Source organism: Odontesthes bonariensis, chromosome 18 (assembly GCF_027942865.1).
Source record: "Odontesthes bonariensis isolate fOdoBon6 chromosome 18, fOdoBon6.hap1, whole genome shotgun sequence".
NCBI lineage: Eukaryota > Metazoa > Chordata > Actinopteri > Atheriniformes > Atherinopsidae > Odontesthes > Odontesthes bonariensis.
Window position 1 is genome coordinate 5,601,100 of NC_134523.1, and position 6,000 is coordinate 5,607,099.

Consider the following 6,000-nt stretch of genomic DNA (forward strand, 5'->3'; position numbering starts at 1 on the left):
GCACAGTAGCATCATCTGAGAACAAGTGCAAACCCGGCTTGATCTGATCCACAAACAAGGCTGCCAACACTGGGCAACCTGTCTGAGCACAGTACAGCAGCCATGCCATGTACGCTGCTTCTCTGCTGCTGTCTAATAAGAGCCTCATGGAAGATCTGGAGCCACTGAACTCTGAGTGGGACACTATAAATGCCCTGGTCTTCCTCATCAATGATGTAAGACACTGGAACAGAGACAAGCTAACCCTCTTAGCCACTGCGCAGCATGTGTGTCGGTGTGTAGCTGTGCGTGTGTGTGTGTGTGTGTGTGTGTGCGTGTGTGTGTGTGTGTGTGTGTGTGTGTGTGTGTGTGTGTGTGTGTGTGTGTGTGTGTGTGTGTGTGTGTGTGTGTGGAAGAGACGGGTTAGGCTACAGGCAGCTCTTAAGAGTGTGTACAGTTTGAGTTGAGCCCTGGGAGGCCAGCCGTATTCCTCCCCATCACTTCCACTTCATTACTCCGGGAGCAGACATACATTATTCAGCTCTGCGAGCCTCAGTCCACAGGGACCGATAGAGCCTTTAACAAACACTTTAACCTACCTTAACTCGCACATTGATCCGCTCTGTTTATTTGTCCATTATCTGTCTTGATCTTAGTTGATTTGTGTCCATGTGCTTTCTGCTGCAGCAGAGATTAACTTTATTTTCTCACTGTTTGGTGTCCCTACAGGCCTCATCGTTGTGTGTGTAAAGAATATTGATACTACCTGCTAAATCAAAAATGGTTTGTTTCCTCTAAAGTTAAAATTTTTCAAATTTTATGAGCAAACAGCCAAAAAATCTCAGTAACATAGTAATTAAACTATTTCAAATAGTTCCGTGAGGTGTTAAACAAGGCCATAGGTCCAGGTTTGTCTTAGAAAGTGTTCTCTGGCTTATTTCTTTGGTTTAAAAGGCCAACTGTAATCGATAACATTTCAATAATCCAAGCGAAAACTAAGAGAATAACCAGAAAATCCCAGAAAGACTTAAAAATAGAAATGATATTTAACCACAAAGCATCATACCTGTGTGTCTGCTTTTGATTCACAGAGTGAGGGAATACCTTAAAAATGGGGAATCACTGCTTCACCCCCCCTGAGTTTCAGCTGCTCCGCCACTGCTCAGACTTCAGGTGCCATCATCTGGTGTGTTGCAGTTACTGCAGCTTTACTGTGGCGGTGATGATAATAATGTGTGTGTCTGTGTGTGGTGGTGTTAGCCTGAGGTTGCAGGGGGCTCAGCTTGCAGTAGTTACTGACTGGGGTGAAAAGGTCACCCACAATTTGGTGACCGAGCACAGACAACACAGTAGGTCTGCCTGTCCACATGCATAGCTACACCTAGGTGTAGTTGCAGATTTCATGTTACATCTCTGGCTGGACCTCCCAGGACTTTAAGGCCACCAGCAATGTCTGCCTCAAGGGCTTCACTGCTTTGTCACCGTTTGCAGCATTTGCATCAGTTCAGAAACTCTTCACACAAGATGTTAATCATTGTATAAATCCTCATTCTTTAGTAATAATATTTTTGTCACTTACAAATAAAAGGCTGATGAGTGTCTAATCTCCTTATTTCACATCTAGAAAGCACAGTATCCTCTTATTCTGTGTGCCATTATTAATCACATCATCGAACACTGCTTTGCAAATTATGAATCCACACCAAATGCTCAGGAACTCCCGCGATGTGGTTGACAGAGAAGTTGTATATGATAGCAGTCAGTTAAGTGCTTCTTTCTAGAGCACTGGCATTCCCCGGAGAGAAGCTGAGCAATAATTTCCTCAGATAGCCCCGATGGGAACGAGCCTGCTGGTTTTCTATGTCCACTCCAATCACATCACTAATGGAGAGGCGGGTTAGCATCTGTGACAGTGGGAAACCAGATCTCCACTCCCCCTGTGAGTGTGTCTCTTGCAGATAAACATTTGGCAGATTTCCCCTTTTCCCTGTGCATGTGCATAAACACACCCACACACACACACACACACACATCTGAGGGGAGGAAACACAAGCTGGACAGGGTTAATACACTCCATTAAGCTCTATTACCCTAAACGACTTGGGCAAATGAATGAGGACTCACATTACTCTACAGCTGTTTGTGTGTGTGTGTATTACAATGATAGTATGTGCACGCACATGCACGCATTTCATGTGTAATTATACTGTGAAGATATGTGACCCATGAGTCATATCTCATTATCCACAAAGTGAAAGACAGCAGAGGGAGGGGTTTGCACTCTGTATTGCTACTGTACACTGCCACAATCCTCATCTTCTGAGATCATTTTAAACTATTCATAATACAAACCAATTTTTTACCAAATTATCTTCGCTCAGTATGGCAATTACGTCTAAAAAAAAATTCTTCATATAACTTAGCTGCTGCTTCATGAGGCAGAGAAGAACTTTGTGGTAGATGCTAACATCAGCGCGCTAACATGTTCATGAATGCTAGCCTGTTGCTTCACAATATTTATTATGTTGTGCAGTTTCACACGTTAATGTGTGTTTGTGTGTGGGTACAATGTGTCTTAGTTTACTAGGTGAGTATCTTGATTTATTAGTTTGCTAGCTTTTTGCTCTGCTCTTGTTGAAATCCTGATATAACCGTCATCTGACAAGATCACCATTTAGGTAACCTAAAGACAACACCAGTGTTTGAGGAACAGTATTCTCTGTGCAAATACGGCCAGCCACACAGGCTAACACTTTTAAACACCAATATGGCAACTGTCTTGTTTTCCTCAATTTTATTGGTGATCTCAGAATTGACATTGCAGTGGCTGCTGACGCGAAAATCCTCACGTCACCTCATGAGTCTTCCTGCAACAGAAACAAAGACACAGGGCCGCTTTGGGAGTGGTCCTGTAAATGTCTGCAGCTTCTCGTTCCTGCAGTGGGAAGTAAAAATGTGTTGAAGGTGATCATTTAGCTGATTTTTTTTAAGTAGTGTTCTCAATTCATTTGCATTTCCTCCTTCACAGTTCCACTCTTTGTTTTCTTTGTGTTTTAAGCACACTGAGCTTTCACGGCTTAATAATTAACTAAACTGATTGATGGAGACAAGGCTTTTTTTGCTGCTAAAATGGCCACAAAGGTAATTTTTGATCACTGGAAAAGTCAAGCAACGGTTAATAGTGTTCCTGCCATGTGAACAGTTGCCGTGTAAACTTTGATGAGCACTTTCCCTGTATGCCAGCTATTTTACAAACAAAGTCAGAATTTACAGAAATAGCACAGATCATTTATGCCTTAATTTTGTGCAGCCTCTCCACGCAGCTCTAATACACTAGTGTGTCTCAATACATTCTGAACAAAGACGCAGCAAGTCCTCAGCCCCCTCAGGACTCTCACAGCAGCACGCTGAGCTAAGTTGCTACGCCATAACAAACCAGTGGATAAACATGATTTCAAAATGGCTGAAAGGAGCCAGCGATGCGAACACCCAAACACAAACCCTCCCTCTGTCCTAATCTGCGTCTTCCCTCAGATTATTGCCATGAATAGGCATACAACAGAAAAGACTTATCAACCCCCCCCCCCTTTCATAGCATTTGTTGTGTGTATTTTCCCTGTATATTAAATTTGTCTTCTTTAAAAGGCAGTGACAATGTTTGCTATTTGTCTGTACGAAACTCGCAGCTGCAACATGACAATAAACGCAGGCTAAGCAGTAGCACTCAGTAAACTCTGTATTGTGCAGCTTGTTGAATTACCCATGAGTTTTGATACTTTGTCTTTGTGTAACTGCTTAATTCCACTAATCCCTATGGAGGAACAGTGAATGGTGTAAATTCCCTATGATATCTTGCCTGGGCTAAACATTTGCTCACTTACGTATACACTGCGTACAGAAAATTATTCTTTTGACAGCATTACAACAGATTTAACCCACTGCCCTGTTTATCCTGCAATGACATGCATTAGCTTCATTGCACCGGGAGGTACATTTCCATTTCAAATTACAGCTCAGCAGTCAGCACACACTCATAAACACACATGGATCAAATATGACATTGATGGTCTCGAGTTCCAATGATAATGAGTGTAACACTCACGAAACGCATAAAAAATTCAGAAATAATTAACTTCCTTGTTCATTATTTCTTCTCCAGAGACTGTCACGCTTTTTCTTCTCCAAGCCCTTCAGGTCAGCCTCTGTAAAGTCTATTTGGCAATCAAACAGTGTCTTTCTACCCCCTTCTTCTCTACACACTTCTATTGCTCTCGTTCTCTTTCCTGGAGTCTTTTCTCTGTCTCACCATTCCCCCTTTTTTCTCCTCCCCTGCCCATGTCTCTCTCTCTGTCCGGCTGGCCATCTCAGCATGGCTATAGAGTCCAAACTTGTCTACATTTACCCCCTGCAATGGCTGACCATTAGAGCCGTTGAGAAGAGAGTCCCTCCTTTAGCGCGTCGCCATTCTCCCCGAGTCGGCTCATGCTCTCTGTTTTCACGACCTCTGACCCCAGGCCATGGCAACATTGGCAGGAATGTCAGGAGTGATTGGCAGGATAAAGAACTTAGCCCCTCTCTCCTGCACAAGCGGATTTGAGACACTTTGAGAGGTGAACAAAGGCGGATTTGGGCTTGATTGGATCACTGATGAGCTGATGACTGTCAAAAGAGCACGTCGTCTTTACATAAGCCTGATTATCTCTGCATGGCAGAAGAGCAGAGAAGACTAGGAGGGCTAACTGCTGTATGAGAAGTTAGGGACGGGGGGACTGGCAGGGAGTTCACCCCCATGCAGAGTCCCTCGAAAGGGGAAATTGCCGCACACGAGGGCTATGCTACAGGCCTTGGACCTCTCTCATCCACTGGGGGCCTTTAACAAATCTATTCAGGCGACTGAGGGCGCTCATACATGTGGGCATAATCACAGGAGGATGGCTTAAGGGTGGGAGTGTGAGGGGGGTGACACATGGAGGCAATCATTGTTCAATCCCAGACCATCCTATCAAGACGACAGAGGAGCGGAGAAAACCAGAGAGGCATATATGTAGCAGGGTGAAATGCTGGTAGAAAAGAGCAGTGGGACAGGCAAATCAAAGCTAAATCCCTACCATAATCTGCCTTTTTAATAGGGATTAGATCTCATCAAAGAGCCTATATCAGAATACTAAAGTACCAGTGAAAACTCTGCTCACACTGAGAGTCTGAGGGGCTGTACGACTTAGTTAGATTTCTACTAGATTGGCTCTGGTTCTTAAATTGGTGCCACAGCGAACCAACCAACCAACCAACCAACCAACCCATGTTTTATTTACCACAGACAGTTTATACGGGAACATCCAAATTTACTACTGTCCTCATCCCAATATACATGCACGTGGAGGAATCAGATTATTGACTGAAGTATGTCTGGCACTGCAACACTGTGGGCAAATTGTCTCCACAGCCTTTAAGTTACCTCAATGGTTATTCTGTCAGATGATGCTGTGGTTATAATATCGGGATTCCAACTAGAGAAGAGTGACAGTCTAGAATTGACACATAGTCCTAATGGGCTGATTTTGACGCACAATTTCTGATGCTTTAACCATTTGACAAAGGAAGCAGAAAAATATGTGAATGGGAACAGCTTTATTGGGAATTTGGCTGTATTGATATACACTTACGCTTCTTTGTTTTTGCTAAAAGATGCAAAAAAAAAAAAAGAAAGGACTGAAGAGTTATTTGAACCCCAACCGCACTCGCTGGGTGTGTTGGTCCAGTTATGAGAGCTGCAGTTTTGAGTGATTTCGGTCAGACTAAAATGTTAACATGTATTTTCAAGCGTTGCCTTAGTCGGATTGATAATGATATGTTTGTTCCAAGTGTCACATTAACATGCTGATTTTCCCCAGGGATGCATCACCAACAAAGGGTGTTGTACATGTCTTTCCAACCTGTAGAATAAGTCACTCCATCACTACTGTTCGCACTTTAAAACCTTCTGGTTTTCTGGTCCTTGCTGTTTACAATCTTTTCAGGGTC